A 19386-nucleotide genomic window follows, 5' to 3' on the forward strand; every position below is an offset into this window, starting at 1 on the left:
TCGCAAACCCACTTATGGTCTGCAAGTAGGACGGGTCGTGGCGCATGTGCATCGACTTTTCTGATCTAAACAAGGCATTCCCTAAGGATTGCTACCTACTCCCCGAAATCGATCAGAAGGTAGAATCGCTACAGGGATTTAAGCTAAAATGCTTCTTGGATGCATACAAAGGGTATCACCAGATATTGATGAGCAAAGAAGACGAAGAGAAAACAACCTTCTATACAGACCATGGCACGTTCTGCTACACCAAGATGCCTTTCGGGTTAAAGAATGCAGGGGCGACATACCAGCGGCTGGTCGACTCGATATTCACCAAGCAAATTGGAAGGAATATTGAGGTGTGTGTAGATGATATGGTGATTAAGAGTCCAAATGAAGAAAAGATGTTGCAAGACATCGAAGAGACTGTCAAAACATTAGAGGTGGCCAAGATGAAACTAAACCCAGCCAAATGCACGTTTGGAGTGGAAGAGGGGCAATTCTTGGGCTACTATGTTACTAGACAAGGCGTTCAGCCCAGCCCGACCAAGGTCAATGAGTTCATCGAGACGCCAACCGCAAACTCTCTTAGAGATGCACAAGGTCTGAACGGGAAGCTCACAGCTCTAAGCAGGTTTATCTCGAAATCTGCCGACAAGGCTATGCCACTGTTCCACACCTTAAAGGGATGCATCGAGAAAAACAATTTCCAATGGACGAATGAAGCTGAGAAGGCGCTCCAGAGAATCAAGGAAGCACTGCACAAGCTGCCGACTCTGGCAACTCCTATCCCTGGAGAAACATTACAAATGTATCTCTCGACATCAGGCGAAGCAATATCATCGGTATTGGCTGTGGAAAGGGAAGGAGATCAGAGACCGGTATACTTTGTTAGCAGAGCGCTGCAGGGACCAGAACTCAACTATCCCATGCTGGAAAAATTGGTGTTGGCGCTCATCTACGCTGCGAGACGATTAAGGTGATACTTCCAGGCACATCAAATCGAGGTACTCACAAGCTACCCCATTAAACAGATCTTGCTCAAGCCGGAGACGTCAAGTCGGCTGGCCAAGTGGGCAATTGAACTAGGAGAGCACGATATAAACTACCGCCCAAGAACAAGTATCAAAGGGCAGGTGCTGGTTGATTTCTTACTAGAAATTCCTGACGGAGGGAACCCAACGAAAGAAAAGGTGTGGGTAGTTGAGTAGGCCCCTACCGGCGATGGTTCATGGACCCTGTACATGGACAGAGCGTCCAACAGGGAAGGCTCAGGGGCGGGGCTTATCCTAACTAGCCCAGAAGGAGAAGAGGTAACCTACGCCCTTCGTTTCGACTTCCATACATCGAACAACGAGGCGGAGTACGAGGCGCTACTTGCAGGGCTGCGACTCGCCAAATAGACGGGCGCGAAAGCTATGACAACACTAACCGACTCAAGGTTAGCAGCGAACCAAGTCAATGGGAGTTTCGAGGTAAGAGACCAAAGAATAGGAAAGTATGTAAAGATGCTAAAGCAACTAGTAGGATCATTCGGCCAATTTACAATCAAGCAGATACCCAGAAGTGAGAACAAGAGGGCAGACGCTTTGAGCAAGCTAGCGTCCACTTGTTTTGACGACCTGTCAAAGAAAGTTTTAGTGGAGGTGCTCCGGGAGAGAAGCATTGATGAACATCAGGTGAACATACTGACCCCCGCTGGACCCACATGGATGACACCGTTCCAAGAATACCTCCAGAGAGGAGTGTTGCCGGACGACCATGACGAGGCCAGAAAAATACGTATAAAGGCGCCCTCATACGCAATGGTGAACGGGGAATTGTACAAGAAGGGATTCACATCTCCATGGCTAAAATGTGTAGATCAAGCCAAGGGGAGAGATATATTATAGGAAGCATACTCAGGGCAGGTAGGCACACACGAAGGGGCGAGGGATTTGACAGGAAAGGTGCTACGAATGGGGGTATACTGGCCGATGATACATCAAGACGCGGTAGAAGTAACCAAGAAATGTAGGGAGTGTTAGTCTTATGCCCCAGTCCAGGCAGAACCCCCGACGCCGCTAAGCAACATATCCAGCCTATGGCCTTTCTACCAGTGGGGCATAGACATAGTGGGTCCATTCCCAGAAGCACCAGGGAAGCTGAAGTATATGGTGGTAGCCGTGGATTACTTCACAAAGTGGATTGAAGCTTAGCCACTGGCATGCATATTTGGGAGGAACATGATAAAATTTGTGTGGAAAAACATCACGACAAGATTCGGAACACCTAAGGTTCTCATTAGCGACAATGGTTTGCAATTCGCTGAGAACCCATTCAGAGAATGGTGCACTGCCAAAGGGATAAGCCAACACTTCACATCGGTGGCACACCCTCAAGCGAACGGTCAAACGGAGGTATCCAACCGAACCATTATCAATGGGATCAAAAAGAGGTTGGGCAAAGCAAAATGGAATTGGGCAGAGGAGATACCAATGGTGCTATGGTCATACAGGACTACACCACGGAAAAGCACAAAGGAAACCCCTTTCAGCTTGACATATGGGACCGAAGCCATGCTCCCTGTGGAAGTGGCAGTGAATACGCTAAGGGTGGCCAACCAAGACGAGGAAAGCAACACACAAAACCTGAGGATAAACTTAGATATCCTGGAGGAGAAATGTGATGTAACATCCCGAAATAGCAAGAGTAGAGTTGAAGGGCTAAAAGTGTAATTTGGGAAAGAGTGACTCGGCGAGTCCATGGATGGACTCGGCGAGTAGAGTCGCGACTTGGTCGCGTGTTATGTAGCCGACTCGGCGAGTCAGCATGATGGACTCGGCGAGTAGGCGCTGAGTGGAGAAAACCCTAATTCTCGGGGTTGAGCCCTATATAAAGATCATTATGTTATCCTTCTAGCCTCTTTGTTCCCCCTTAAGTTCCAGAAACCGTAAAATCATGGAGAAGCACCATTGTTGAGCAAATTGGAGCTTGAAGAGGTGGTTGTTGAAGAGATCCCAAAGAAGAAGAGGCTTGGATCAAAGGGCTTTGCAAGGATTCGGGAAAATCTTCTCTTGGAGCTTCCTTTTGAGGTATCTTTCCATTGTTGAGCTGCTATTGTCTAGATTCTTCATTTTGGGGGTGTTGAGATCATAGCCTTTAGATGTATTGGAAGTTTAGAGGCTAGATCTGAGGTTGCTACCTCAGATCTGGGATGGAGAAGAGTTAGAATGCATAAAAGTTCCTGTGTTGAGTGTTGGATGAAGCTATCATGTCCCAAACCTTAGCCCTAATGTGTAATATGCATAGATCTCTTTGGATTCACGTAAAGTTTGCCACTTTACGTGATGGATGAGTTGTAGGAGGCTAGATCTATGTTTTGGAGCAATTGCATGGCCTGGAATGCTTCTGATTGGATTCAGACCGGTGGTACTCGACGAGTCACATGGGTGTACTCGACGAGTTGCTTGAATATGAGCTGGAACTCGACGAGTTGGAAGAACAACTCAGCGAGTTGGATGAAGATGGCCTGGAACTCGGCGAGTTGTATGAACAACTCGGCGAGTAGGTTGAAGATAGCCTTAGACTCGGCGAGTCTGTTCTTGGGCTCGACGAGTCTTGTCGAAGAGTCCCAATATTTTCTAGTCGAGTCGAGAATCGGCGAGTCAAGGGATGACTCGGTGAGTTGTATGCAAGTGGACTCAGAGTTGTTGAACTCGACGAGTCTCGTGGTGACTCGGCGAGTTAGGTCGCGGATTGAGTGAAGTTCTGATTATGGGAACTTGGCGAGTCATAGGGTTGACTCGGCGAGTAGGGTCAGTCAGGAGTTGACTTTGACCTTGTCCTTGACCAAGGGTTGACCAGTGGTTTCTAGGGGCATTTTGGTAATTGTTGATTGTTGTTTTGAGTTCAGTGCATTGGCGGTTGTCCAGTGGTAGAGATCGTATCAGTGATCGGAGTAGTTCGGGTTATCTGTTCAGTCGGTAGTTTCGAGGTGAGTTATCCTCACTATATCAACAGGGTCTAAGGCACCAAGGCCGACCCTTATCGGATTGAGATCCGGGTAGTTGTTGTTATGTTGTTGCTATGATATGTTGTATCCTGAGAGCTAGGATGGTATATGTTAGAGACCTGTTTGAGATCGGCACCCTGAGAGATAAGGAGATGTTATGCTAGTGACCTGTTAGGTCGGTATCCTGATTAGGATGAAGATATGCTATGTGATCTGTTTGATCTGCTTGTTGACTGTGAATTGCTATATGATTGTATGTATATGTGCACATGGTTGTTTGGACTGGAGTTGCGTTGAGGCGGGTCCTGCTGCGTGCTGTAGGCCAAGATACCCAGGGCGGACCGGTTGTCCCGAAGGCCCAGCGAGAGGTTCGGATAGGCTGTAGGCCCCAAAAGGGCGGACCAGACGTACCGAAGGCTCGGAGAGTGGACCAGATAGACTGAAGGCCCGGTGCAGGCGGACCAGTCATACTGTAGACTCGGAGAGTGGACCAGATAGACTGAATGCCCGGTGCGGGCGGACCAGTCATACTGTAGACTCAAAGAGTGGACCATGTGGATTGAAGGACCGGTAGCGGGCGGACCAATCTCACAGTAGACCCAAAGTGCATGGTTGTTCTGTGATCGGATATGTTATGGCATGTTATGCGTGTATGGTATTTGTGGTTGGTATTTTGGGGATATCTCACTAAGCTTTCGGGCTTACAGTTGTGGTTTCATGTTTTCAGGTTCTTCAGGAGATCGTGGCAAGGTGAAGGCGTGATCGTACCGCTCCTGATGATTTTGTAGTGTGTGATTCTGGGAACACGTTAAATGTTTTGTATTGAAAACCCTTTTTGTAAAGAATTAATGGAATCGAGATGTTTTTGAAAAATTTAAAATTGGTTGTATTTTTCGGTCGTTACAAGTTGGTATCAGAGCCTTGGTTTGAGTGAATTGGAGAAATACTTGTGTGACTCCAGTCTCAAATCGAGGAGAGTTTTCAAAAGAGTATTTAAAAATGGTTTTCAAAATGAGTAAAGGAGGACGCGGAGGTACGATCAGCCGGAGCCAGTAAGTAACCCCAAAATACCATGCATGTTATTTGTTTTTGAGCTTTGATAGAACAGCATGCTAGTGTTAGGCTAGGGATCTTCAGGATTTCATGATATGTTGCCTGATTTGTGATGCATGTAGCCTAGGGTCCCTTATGGGAGATTCTCAGTATTCCTCTAGTGGTGAGGGTTGATCGTTGTTATGCATGTTCTCTAGGGTATTGTGGTAGTACTTCATACAAATGTGGGTAGGTGTGGAAGGTAGTATGGGCCCATAATATTGAAAGCACAGGACCCATACGCGTATCAGGGAAACCATGATCTCTAGGGTGGGTTGAGAGAGAGTTGGATTCCAGGGTGTGGGAAGAGTCTGAGATTTTGTGTGGTGTTTCTTTTCAGTATGGAGATTCCGAGGCATGATGAGAGTGGATCCGGGTCAGGATCGGGAGCTGGAGAGAGAGTTCCGGGCGAATCGGTGCCGCCCGAGGTTATCGCTCAGATGAGCACGAGCGAGTTGGATGCGACGATTCGTGAGATCTTGCGTGATGAGATTGCTGAGTTGTTCCGGGCTGAGTTGCCAGAGCTGTTTGGGTCGATTAAGACCGCCATGGTTGAGTATTTTGATGAGAGCTATGCGACTCTCACTGAGACGGCTTCCGCGGCGGCTACAGCAGCTGTAGCAGCGGCAGGGGGAGGAGCTAGTCGGGGTTTTCAGTATCAGGACTTCGATAAGACGAAGCCTCCCACATTCGACGGAGTTCAGGACCCGATTTTTGCTATGAGGTGGTTGTCAGACGTGGAGGGGTGTTTCTTCACGTGTTCATGCCCTGCTGATCATAGGGTGAGGTGTGCTCTGAACCTGTTGAGGCTCGGGGCGAAGGATTGGTGGAGATTGACCATGGGGTCATATTCGGATGCGCAGAGGGCTGCGGTTTCGTGGGATCAATTCAGAGAAATGTTCAGTACTCGTTATGTTCCGCAAGTTGAGAGGGAAAGATTGGCTCAGGAGTTCCTTGAGCTGAAGTAGGATTCGGAGTCGGTGACTGAGATCACCAGGATGTTCACTGAGAGGGCGATGTTTTGCCCAGAGTTTGCTTCGGAGCAGGCCCAGATGTCCCGATATCTGAGCATGCTCAAGAGGGACATCAGACAGTTTGTGTCTGCGCAGAGGTGTGAGACCTTGTTGGAGTTGCAGGAGGCCGCTAGGCGGCGTGAGTTAGAGATTGAGTTGCAGATGCGTGAGTTGAGGTAGGCTCCGGTGCAGTCGCAGCCGGCGCCAAAACGGTCCAAGACCGTTGATGTTAGAGTGGGGGATTTGAGCAGTGACACTTGTGGGAAGTGTGGGAAGGCTCACACCGGGGTTTGTAGGACCGGTGGTGCATGCCGCAAGTGCGGAAGGGATGTGCACTATGCGAGGGATTGTCGACAGTCAGCGCCAGTTCGGGATTTGAGGATCTGCTATCATTGTCTTCAGGTCGGACATTTGAGGGACAACTGTCCACAGTTTGCTGCAGGATTGGTGCAGGCTCCAGCACCGGCCACTTTGAGGATCACAGGTGGAGGTCAGGGTAGAGCAGAGCCCCCAAGGGCTCAGGGTAGTGCTTATCAGCTTGCGACAGAGGAGGTCAGAGCAGTACCGGATGCAGCTGCGGGTATGTTTCTTTCTTGATAACTTGTTATCTTGTGATTATTGTGGTGTAATGTTTATGAGCCGGTATTTTGTTTGGTTTTCGTTGTGATATTCGTCGTTTTGCGGGTTGGAGTTTTTGGATATGGTTTGGGTTTCAGGTTTTCGTTTTGGTATCCGTTGTTCCCTGAGGGTTTGGTATGGTTATAGTTTGGTGTTTGTGCTGTCATTGGTTATCTTTCGTGAGGGTTATTAGTGGAGATGCGACATTGGGTTGAATGTCGGGTAGCATCTGCAGTCGTGGAGAGGATAATTGGAGATCGGATTCTCTTTGAGCGGATTGATCAGTGAGGAGATGTGTTTTGCTGAGGGTTGTTTATGATTATGGGAAGCAGCTAGTGTGTAAGTGTTCTCTTTGTGTGGATTGTTCTGGAAGGTCGTTAATGGCGACCGGTGGTTGTTGGTCAGTGCTTTAAGTGGGGGAGAATTGGAGAATTCTCCGGGAGATCGATGAGTATTTGAGGGTGCTTAGCTATTGGGATTCAGCAGTGTTCTGTCAGCCCAGAGTATAGGCTGATAGGAGCGAGTGTCGGGCATGCGCGGCGGGATACAGACCTAGGGCATAGTATTGTGGAGGGCTTGGGAGCAGGCCGGGATCGAGTATGTATGATGGAGTTAGAGTTCGGAACCCCTAGAGGGCTAGAACGGTATGCATGGGAGGAATTCCGAGGGGGATAGCTCGGAATGTTGATTGATAGTTGAGCGGTCCAGATAGACTGAAGGCCGGAAGGCGTACCAGTCAGACCGAAGGCTTGGAGAATGGTCCAGCCAAACTGAAGGCACTGAGAGCGGTCCAGATTGGCTGAAGGTTCTGAGAGAGTGGTCCAGATGGGCTGAAGGCCTGGTGAGGCGGTCCAGTCATGCTGAAGGCTCTGCAGGTATTGTTGGATCAGTTTGAGATTGTTGATAGTGTATGTTGCAGTGTGATTGCATTGGAAGGTCTGGCCCCGGGTAGTGATCTTGTTTAGTTGAGGTAGTTCATGGGCTTGAGAGTCCCTGCGAGGAGAGTCAGAATAAGTGTGTTGGATGGATAGCAGACACACTAAGGGTGGTGTAGCGTCGGGCGAGCACCGCGGCACTTGTTGGAGTGGCATTATGGCCAAGTGGATTCCTTGGAAAAGGAAGCGAGAGAGGTGTGTAACTCCGAGAGGGAGTGCAAGTTCACGGAAGTGAAAGCGGCAGAGTAGAGTTATGATTAGAGTAATTCGAGTATGGTTTTGAGCAGCGTGTTTGCGGCAGTGGATTAGAAGCTCATCCGGTTTGGGATGTCTGCTGAGGTTGCGGAGGAATTCCGTAGATGTAGCGCCAAGAGACTCGGAGGGGATGCAGGGAGAGAGTCTTGGGGATTGATGCCAATTCAGGTGTCAACACAGTCCGCATCCACCGTCTTGAAGAAGACATGGAACGGACCCGGAGAACCAACGAAACCCTGCAGCAACAGCTGGCTGCCTCTCGTGCTGAAGTCTTGGAACTTCGAGCTCGTCAGAGAGCTCAGAATCGACACCTTCAAGAGGTATTTCGCCAAGTGTCCGACCTCAGGGCTCGCCCGAGGAATTCCCATCGCCATTAGATGATGTCTAGTACATCTCTGTCTTTTGATCAGGGATTAGCCTTTAAACGTTTGTGCTCTAAGTAGCACTTGTCTGTAAAATATTCCTAACCTTCAGTACTCTAATTAGGAATCTAAGAACTGTCAAACTGATCCTTTTGGTATGATGTAAGACCTACTGTTAGGTCGATTTTCCTTGAACATATTACATCAGTAATACCCGTACTATTGAAATCTATCTAATCTGTGGGAAAAATCTGTACACTTGTGTATTCCGACTATTATTTCTTATTGTGATTTCAAACACTCATCCAACTATTGGACTATGGTTAGTTAGTCCATGTGTCACTCTCACGTTGCTTACAAATTGATTCTTACCATCTTTCTCATCTTTACAAACTTATAGCTGAAAGATGCCTCCTCGCAAATCTCCCAGGAATAGGAATAATCCTGCACCTCCACCGCCTCCACCGCCTCCGGTCATCGATACTGCAGCCCTGAATGCTGCCGTAGCTGCAGCAGTGGCAACTGCCATGGCTCAATATCACTCATCAGATGCCAGCAGAGGTGGAACCCCTGTGGAATCGATTCCGACCGAAATCCCTGTGCGCTCGAGAGAGTGCTCCTACAAGGATTTCACAAACTGCAAGCCGAAGCCTTTTTATGGCACCGGCGGAGTCATTGCCCTCTTGCAATGGTTCGAGAAGACTGAATCAGTCTTCGAAATCTGTTCATGCCCTACTGCGTGCAAAGTGAAATATGCCGCATGCACCTTTGAGGGGAAAGCCCTAACGTGGTGGAACGGCCACGTCAAAGCCCTAACTCTCGTCGTGGCTAACGACACTGGCTGGGAAATGATGAAGGACCTCATGAGTGAGGAATACTGTCCGAGGGGCGAAATCCAGAAGTTGGAACATGAACTTTGGAACCTGACCATGAAGGGCACCAATGTGATCGCTTACACTGCCCGATTTAGCGAACTGGTGGCCCTATGCCCCAATATGGTTCCCACTGAAGGGAAAAAGATTGAACGGTACGTATGGGGGCTAATGCCTCCGTACCAGGGGAATGTCTTAGCATCGAACCCCGCTACCTTCGACAGTGCCAAGCATTTGGCACAAAGACTCATTGACCATGGAGTCAAGACCCCTGCAACCACAACCACCCTAGCCATTCCAGAACCCTCCAAACCCGCTGACACCAAGCGGAAGTTTTGGGATGAGAAGAAGAAGTAGCGAGCTGCAAAGAAACAACAAATCGTGGCAGTACATGCCGCGGTAACCCCTACTGCAGCTACTACTCCGGTGAGTAGGTATGTTGGAAGTTTTCCCAAGTGCAACAAATGCAACTACCACCACAACGGCGCCTGCCGTGAAATGCAGTGTTCTAACTGCAACAGAAAAGGACACACCGTCCGTTTCTGTAAGTTCCCGGCACAACCGATCTCCCAAGTTCCTGGCTCAGGCGCGAGCCCAACTTGCTATGGATGTGGCGAAGCAGGCCACTTTAAAAGGGACTGCCCCAAAGCGAGGAATACTGGAGGAGCAGGGAGGGTACTAGCAATAGGCCACGGGGAAGCAGTAGCTGACCCGACAGTGGTGACTGGTATGTTCCTCCTCGATAACTCCTATGCATGCATTTTGTTCGATAGTGGAGCGGAGCGAAGCTTCGTAAACCACAAATTTGCTCGCATGCTTAAGCAACAACCACACGCACTTAATGAGCAATTCACAGTAGAAATGGCCAATGGGAAAACTGAAAGTACTAATAGCATATACTTAGGTTGTCTCCTAACCTTAGATAACCATTCATTCCCAATCGACCTTATGTCGGTCTCAATAAAAAGTTTCGATGTTATTATCGGCATGGATTGGTTAAGTCTTCATCGCGCCGACATCATGTGCTACGAGAAAGCAGTCCGTATAAACCTCCCGTCTAACGAAACTCTTATAGTCTACGGCGACAAACCTGGTGCGAGTCTTCGCATTATATCAAGTATTCAAGCACAGAAATATCTACGCAATGAATACCACGCAATCCTTGCTCACGTCGTCGACACGAACCTAGAAACGAAAGAACTAAAGAACATCCCGGTAGTGAGCGACTTCCCCGACATTTTCCCAGAAGAACTACCCGGATTACCTCCGCAACCACAAGTCGAGTTCAGAATCGACTTAGTCCCAGGAGCTACTCCAGTAGCCAAGTCGCCCTACCATTTAGCACCAGCCGAGATGCAGGAACTCTCTGGTCAACTTAACGAACTGCTCAGCAAGGGCTTTAGTAAGACCAAGTTTCTCACCTTGGGGAGCACCGGTCTTGTTCGTTAAGAAGAAAGACGGATCATTCTGTATGTGCATTGACTACAGAGAACTCAACAAATTGACAATCAAGAATCGTTACCCTCTGCCACGCATAGATGATCTATTCGACCAACTGCAAGGGGCGAACTATTTTTCCAAGATTGATCTGAGATCCGGATATCACCAGTTACGAGTGCTAGAGGAGGATGTGCCGAAGACAGCCTTCCGAACTCGTTACGGACACTACGAGTTTGTGGTGATGCCATTCGGATTGACCAATGCGCCCGCAGTCTTCATGGATCTGATGAATAGAGTATGCCGACCTTACTTGGATCAGTTCGTCATCGTTTTCATTGACGACATCCTGATCTACTCCACAAGTAAAAAAGAGCATGGCGATCACCTGCGACATGTTCTAAAGACATTACGAAAGGAGAAACTTTATGTGAAGTTCTCGAAATGTGAATTTTGGATCCGAAGAGTCGAATTCTTAGGACACGTGGTAAGCGAGGAGGGAATCCACGTGGACCCATCCAAAATTAAAGCCATTGAGAACTGGTCAGCGCCAAAGACGCCTACAAAAATTCGTCAATTTCTAGGTCTCGCTGGCTACTACCGCAGGTTCATTCAGAACTTCTCCCGAATAGCGAAACCTCTTACGACCCTGACCCAGAAAGGCGTGGCCTTTGACTGGGAAGAGAAACAAGAAAGAGCATTCCAAACGCTCAAACGAGCCTTGTGCACCGCGCCAATACTATCCCTTCCTGAAGGGATAGAAGACTTCGTAGTCTATTGCGATGCATCCAAACAGGGGCTCGGATGTATTCTGATGCAGCGAGGTAAGGTCATCGCCTACGCCTCGAGACAGTTGAAGACACACGAGGTTAACTACACGACCCACGATCTTGAACTAGGAGCAGTAGTGTTTGCTCTGAAGATCTGGAGACATTACTTGTATGGAACAAAGAGCACTATCTTTACCGACCACAAGAGTTTACAACATATTTTCGATCAGAAGGAGCTCAACATGAGACAACGACGGTGGGTCGAGCTACTCAGTGATTACAAATGCGATATTCGTTATCATCCGGGTAAAGCCAACGTAGTAGCAGACGCCCTAAGTCGGAAGGAATATTCTGGTCGCAAAGTCAAGTCCTTATCAATAACCATCCATTCACACCTGACTAAGCAAATTCAGGCGGCTCAACTTGAGGCCATGAAACCTGAAAATGTGTCGAGTGAATCCCTTAGAGGAATGGACAAGAATTTAGAAGCCAAGGGTGACGGAACTTTATATTTCATGAACCGGATTTGGACACTGAAACACGGTGGTTTCCGAGACTTAGTCATGACCGCGGCGCACAACACTCGGTATTCCATCCACCCAGGTTCAGATAAGATGTATCTGGATCTTAAAAAGCTATACTGGTGGCCTAATATGAAAGCAGAGATTGCTACGTTCGTAAGTAAATGCCTTACTTGCGTAAAGGTTAAGGTCGAGTACCAGAAGCCCTCTGGTTTACTACAACAACCAGAGATTCCAGAGTGGAAGTGGGAGCGGATCACTATGGATTTCATAACCAAGTTGCCCAAGACAACGGGTAGACTTGACACCATATGGGTCATCGTTGATAGATTGACCAAGTCTGCACACTTCCTACCTATCAAAGAAACCGACAAGATGGAGAAACTTACGAGAACATACATTAGGGAAATTGTACGGCTACATGGTGTACATATTTCCATTATCTCCGATAGAGATAGTAGGTTCACCTCAAGATTTTGGCAATCACTACAACATTCCCTAGGAACACGGCTGGACATGAGCACAACCTACCATCCACAGACTGACGGACAGAGTGAGAGGACCATCCAAACACTGGAAGATATGTTGCGAGCCTGTGTGATTGATTTTGGGAAGGCATGGGATACTCATTTACCCCTTGTCGAATTTTCCTATAATAACAGTTATCACACGAGAATCAAGGCTGCTCCATTCGAAGCTCTCTACGGCCGAAAGTGCAGATCCCCTCTGTGCTGGGCTGAGGTGGGTGATACCCAATTAGCAAGGGGGCAAGCTTCCGACAGTACTCTCACCGGTCTGGAACTCATTCGGGAAACGACAGAGAAAATCGTTCAGATCCGTGAACGATTGAAAGCCTCTAGAGACCGACAGAAGAGCTACGCCGATAAACGAAGAAAACCTTTGGAATTTCAGGTGGGAGACCGAGTCCTTCTCAAAGTCTCACCCTGGAAGGGCTTGATACGCTTCGGCAAGCGTGGGAAGCTTAATCCGAGGTACATAGGGCCTTTCGAGATTCTTGTAAGAGTTGGCCCTGTAGCTTACAAACTCGACCTACCCGACACACTTCGTAACGTACATTCTACATTCCACGTGTCTAACTTGAAAAAGTGTCTATCCAACGAGACTCTTGTAATTCCACTCGACGAGATTGAGATCAACGAGAGCCTCAACTTCGTGGAAGAACCTGTAGAGATCATAGACCGTGAGGTCAAGCAGACGAAACAAAGCCGTATCCCTATCGTGAAGGTTTGCTGGAACGCCAGGCGAGGACCGGAATTCACTTGGGAACGCGAGGATCAGATGAAGCTGAAATACCCTCATCTTTTCGCTTAATTGTTGTAACTTCATATTTGCTTAAATTCTAATTTCGGGACGAAATTCCTTCTAACGGGGGGATGATGTGACAACCCGAAATTTCCATTTGTACGAACATTATCTATTCAATAGAAGCTAGTCCAGTTTCAGTGATTTCCATACTTTTCCGAACAAGTTTGTGTACATTAGGGTTTATGTTTAAGGAGATATCAGGAGAGTGGATGCTCCTGGTTTTGTGAAATTTGAGCATTCCAATTTTCAAAATGTTACAGTCCAATATCCAGAATAAAAATATTTTCTGCCAAAATATTCCAGGACTATAAATAGTTTCTGAATTAAATTAATTCATTATTCACAATTCCAATTAGAGAAAAGCCATTTTCTCTCTGACGGATCTTCGGGTTTACATCCCAGATTATGAGTCTACTTTACTAAATGTGTTTCAATACTTGTTAGATGCTTTATAACATCAATTACATGTTTAGATTGCAAGATCCGGGAGTTTACCGCCCAAGAACGTTCTTGGGGAGTAAACTCCAAAATGGAGGTTTAAGGCTTCCTAGACCCATTTTCTTGTTAAGCAACTTATTAAGGACTTAGTATATGATCATAAGAGAATAGAAAGCATCCAAAATCAACAAGTAATAGGAGTTTACGGCCAAGGACTTTTCTTGGGCCGTAAACCACTTTTCAAGGGCTAAATGTGCCCTAAACTACCCCTAAAGCTTAAGGACTTTAACCCTCAAATGCTTGTACCTATTTTGGACATCAAAACACTTCAAAATCATTAAGTTATAGGAGTTTACGGCCAAGAATATCTCTTGGGCCGTAAACCCCTTTTGCTAGGGTAAAAAGCACTCCAAATACCCCTAAGGCCTTAAGACAATTACCCTTGAACACCTAGGACTTGAATGGGGATTTAACTACATCAAAACCATCCCTAAAAGGGAGTTTACGGCCAAGGAACACCTCTTGGGCCGTAAACTCCAAGTGAAGGCATAAATGTGTGCCTCTTGTCCCCTTTAGCCATAGATAAAATCATGGAAGCTATCCTTGATGTGCAAGTGCCTCAAATGAATTAAAATCCAAGACCCCATAGGAGTTTATGGCCGTAAACTCTAGGGGATATGGACTATAGGCCGTAAACTCCCCTATGGAGCATTCTAGGGCCTTAAACTACTTCATGTATTATTCCAACAAAGCTAGGAGTATTCTAGGATCAAGATAACACCTTAAAACACCCAAAACCACCAAGTGAGGAGTTCACGGCCATAAACCCATGAGTTTACGGCCGTAAACTCCAAAGGGTGGGGTTTGTTGGGTGGTGAACTCTTATGCAAGGCCATTTGATGTTTCAAACCCTTTTGCCTTGTCCCGTAGCAACTTAGATGCAACCATTAGGACCTTAAACACTTATAAAAAGTGTTTACATGTTCCTAAGTGTCTTAACTTATTTGTTAAGTTATTATTTGGCTAATTAGTTATATATATGCTTATTATATGATAAATAGGCTCGTGCGTGTAAACAAGTCTCCGTTTGCCACCTAGCACGGTATCCGACACTGCAATTCGTACAACTCACCACAAGTGAGTTCATACCCCTTGAATCAACCTTTGAAATGATTTTAAATATTTTAAATACTTTATGGGGGGGGGGGGGGGGAATACAAGTCAAATACTTATAGTTATTGCTTCAATCACATGTGATTGCATTTAATTACATGTGATTAATAACTAGGAAAACAACGATTTTTACCACTGTTCAAACTGTTTATCAAACTGCTTTACTTTGATATGATTTACAAACTCTTTTACTATCCAAACTTATTTACAGACTGTGATTCAAACAAATGCTTCTTATACTTAAATTGTTTTATTAACTTATGCCTTCTAATTGTTTTAAAGGTTGACATCAAGTCGATTTTTTTTCTTGAAATAATATTTATGCTTCAAATGTTTTATGAAAACTTATTTATGCTTTTATATATTCAATTGCATGCCCATATATGTATAGATGTATAAATAATGTTTAAAGGGCTTAGGAAGGCCATCCGCCCTATTTCCTTTTTCTCGATTTGGATGTGGTCTGGTGGGATTTCGGGTGACCATCTGAAGGTCGTTTCAATATTACTTATATATCATATATACATATATAGACATAAAAGTAGTTCCATATTCATACTTATCAGTACATCAATAGTTAGTTACCATCGGGGTAACACAGGAACATATACAACTATACTAGAAACAAGTACATATACAGCTATACTAGGAACAGGAACATATACAGCTATACTAGAAACAAGTACATATACAGCTATACTAGAAACAAGTACATATACAGCTATACTAGAAACAGGAACATATACAGCTATACTAGAAACAAGTACATATACAGCTATACTAGAAACAAGTACATATACAGCTATACTAGAAACATGAACATATACAACTATACTAGAACAAGAAACATTACATATACATGAATACATTAACAATTATGATCCACTGTGTCGGAGCATGCCTTAGATGTCATGGCCCGAGTTGTAGCCAGAATTCTCTTGGAGGGAGAGCGTGAGTTTGCGTATAGATCTATACTGGATTGACTATCCTACACCTTGCTGCTAGCTACAGCCGGACCTGCAGGTCTGCGGGTGCCAAACGTCATTCCGTTATTACGACCATTCGTATGTCATTGTTACCAGTCGATAGCATGGTGCAATTTATCACATTATACCTTAATATAAATCCGGTTTAAGGTAGTTAGTACAACAGTAGTTCTTATTATACAAAACTACAGTACTACAATGATTTACCCATTACATATTTTAGTGATAACCTCACTTAAGCATTAATGTACATACTATATTTTATTAAATGATAGTTACACTTGGGAAATTACACACTTTTACAACAAACGAGTACACAAGACAGTTAAGACTTGGTAGAAGGTTTCTTTAATAGAAAATATAGGATTTTCTGAGGGATTCAAACTTTTACAAACACTTACTTACATTTTTTTACAAACTTATACATTGAGAGAGGTTCAAACGTTTTTGACAACAAACATTGACACTAAAATACTTATGAACTCACCAGCTTAATGCTGATAAACTCTTTCAAAATAACTTGTATTCTCAGGTCATCAGTAGACAGGTACCGATGCCAGCTTTTGACGTCCTCCGCCCCAGAACGTTTCCGCCGTTCTTGGTTTTGGGGTGTGACATGTTATGTAGCTGACTCTGCGAGTCAGCATGATGGACTCGGCGAGTAGGCGCTGAGTGGAGAAAACCCTAATTCTCGGGGTTGAGCCCTATATAAAGATCATTATGTTATCCTTCTAGCCTCTTTGTTCCCCCTTAAGTTCCAGAAACCCTAAAATCGTGGAGAAGCACCATTGTTGAGCAAATTGGAGCTTGAAGAGGTGGTTGTTGAAGAGATCCCAAAGAAGAAGAGGCTTGGATCAAAGGGAAGCTGAAGTATATGGTGGTAGCCGTGGATTACTTCACAAAGTGGATTGAAGCTGAGCCACTGGCATGCATATCTGGGTGGAACATGATAAAATTTGTGTGGAAAAATATCACGACAAGATTCGGAACACCTAAGGTTCTCATTAGCGACAATGGTTTGCAATTCGCTGAGAACCCATTCAGAGAATGGTGCACTGCCAAAGGGATAAGCGAACGCTTCACATCAGTGGCATACCCTCAAGCGAACGGTCAAACGGAGGTATCCAACCGAACCATTGTTAATGGGATCAAAAAGAGGTTGGGCAAAGCAAAATGGAATTGGGCAGAGGAGATACCAATGGTGCTATGGTCATACAGGACTACACCACGGAAAAGCACAAAGGAAACCCCTTTCAGCTTGACATATGGGACCGAAGCCATGCTCCCCGTGGAAGTGGCAGTGAATACGCTAAGGGTGGCAAACCAAGACGAGGAAAGCAACACACAAAACCTGAGGATAAACTTAGATATCCTGGAGGAGAAATGTGATGTAACATCCCGAAATAGCAAGAGTAGAGTTGAAGGGCTAAAAGTGTAATTTGGGAAAGAGTGACTCGGTGAGTCCATGGATGGACTCGGCGAGTAGAGTTGCGACTTGGTCGCGTGTTATGTAGCCGACTCGGCGAGTCAGCATGATGGACTCGGCGAGTAGGTGCTGAGTGGAGAAAACCCTAATTGTCGGGGTTGAGCCCTATATAAAGATCATTATGTTATCCTTCTAGCCTCTTTGTTCCCCCTTAAGTTCCAGAAACCCTAAAATCATGGAGAAGCACCATTGTTGAGCAAATTGGAGCTTGAAGAGGTGGTTGTTGAAGAGATCCCAAAGAAGAAGAGGCTTGGATCAAAGGGCTTTGCAAGGATTCGGGAAAATCTTCTCCTGGAGCTTCCTTTTGAGGTATCTTTCCATTGTTGAGCTGCTATTGTCTAGATTCTTCATTTTGGGGGTGTTGAGATCATATCCTTTGGATGTAGTGGAAGTTTAGAGGCTAGATCTGAGGTTGCTACCTCAGATCTGGGATGGAGAAGAGTTAGAATGCATAAAAGTTCCTGTGTTGAGTGTTGGATGAAGCTATCTTGTCCCAAACCTTAGCCCTAATGTGTAATATGCATAGATCTCTTTGGATTCACGTAAACTTTGCCACTTTACGTGATGGATGAGTTGTAGGAAGCTAGATCTATGCTTTGGAGCAATTGCATGGCCTGTAATGCTTCTGATTGGATTCAGACCGGTGGTACTCGGCGAGTCACATGGGTGTACTCGACGAGTTGCTTGAATATGAGCTGGAACTCGACGAGTTGGAAGAACAACTCGGCGAGTTGGATGAAGATGGCCTGGAACTCGGCGAGTTGTATGAACAACTTGGCGAGTAGGTTGAAGATAGCCTTAGACTCGGCGAGTCTGTTCTTGGGCTCGGCGAGTCTTGTCGAAGAGTCCCAATATTTTCTGGTCGAGTCGAGAATCGGCGAGTCAAGGGATGACTCGGTGAGTTGTATGCGAATGGACTCAGAGTTGTTGAACTCGACGAGTCTCGGGGTGACTCGGCGAGTTAGGTCGCGGATTCAGTGAAGTTCTGATTATGGGAACTCAGCAAGTCATAGGGTTGACTCGGCGAGTAGGGTCAGTCAGGAGTTGACTTTGACCTTGTCCTTCACCAAGGGTTGACTAGTGGTTTCCAGGGGCATTTTGGTAATTGTTGATTATTGTTTTGAGTTCAGTGCATTGGCGGTTGTCCAGTGGTAGAGATCGTATCAGTGATCAGAGCAGTTCGGGTTATCTGTTCAGTCGGCAGTTTCGAGGTGAGTTATCCTCACTATATCAACAGGGTCTAAGGCACCAAGGCCGGCCCTTATCGGATTGAGATCCGGGTAGTTGTTGTTATGTTGTTGGTATGATATGTTGCATCCTGAGAGCTAGGATGGTATATGTTAGAGACCTGTTTGAGATCGGTACCCTGAGAGATAGGGAGATGCTATGCTAGTGACCTGTTAGGTTGGTATCCTGATTAGGATGATGATATGCTATGTGATCTGTTTGATCTGCTTGTTGACTGTGAATTGCTATATGATTGTATGTATATGTGCACATGGTTGTTTGGACTGGAGTTGCGTTGAGGCAGGTCCTGCTGCGTGCTGTAGGCCAAGATACCCAGGGCGGACCGGTTGTCCCGAAGGCCCAGCGAGCGGTCCGGATAGGCTGTAGGCCCCAAAAGGGCGGACCAGACATACCGAAGGCTCGAAGAGTGGACCAGATAGACTGAAGGCCCGGTGCGGGCGGACCAGTCATACTGTAGACTCGGAGAGTGGACCAGATAGACTGAAGGCCCGGTGCAGGCGGACCAGTCATACTGTAGACTCAGAGAGTGGACCAGGTGGATTGAAGGCCCGGTAGCGGGCGGACCAATCTCACAGTAGACCCGAAGTGCATGGCTGTTATGTGATCGGATATGTTATGGCATGTTATGCGTGTATGGTATTTGTGGTTGGTATTTTGGGGATATCTCACTAAGCTTTCGGGCTTACAGTTGTGGTTTCATGTTTTCAGGTTCTTCAGGAGATCGTGGCAAGGTGAAGGCGTGATCGTACCGCTCCTCATGATTTTGTAGTGTGTGATTCTGGGAACACGTTAAATGTTTTGTATTGAAAACCCTTTTTGTAAAGAATTAATGGAATCGAGATGTTTTTGAAAAATTTAAAATTGATTGTATTTTTCGG

The sequence above is a fragment of the Lactuca sativa genome, chromosome 2 (genome assembly GCF_002870075.4).
Source record: "Lactuca sativa cultivar Salinas chromosome 2, Lsat_Salinas_v11, whole genome shotgun sequence".
Lineage (NCBI taxonomy): Eukaryota > Viridiplantae > Streptophyta > Magnoliopsida > Asterales > Asteraceae > Lactuca > Lactuca sativa.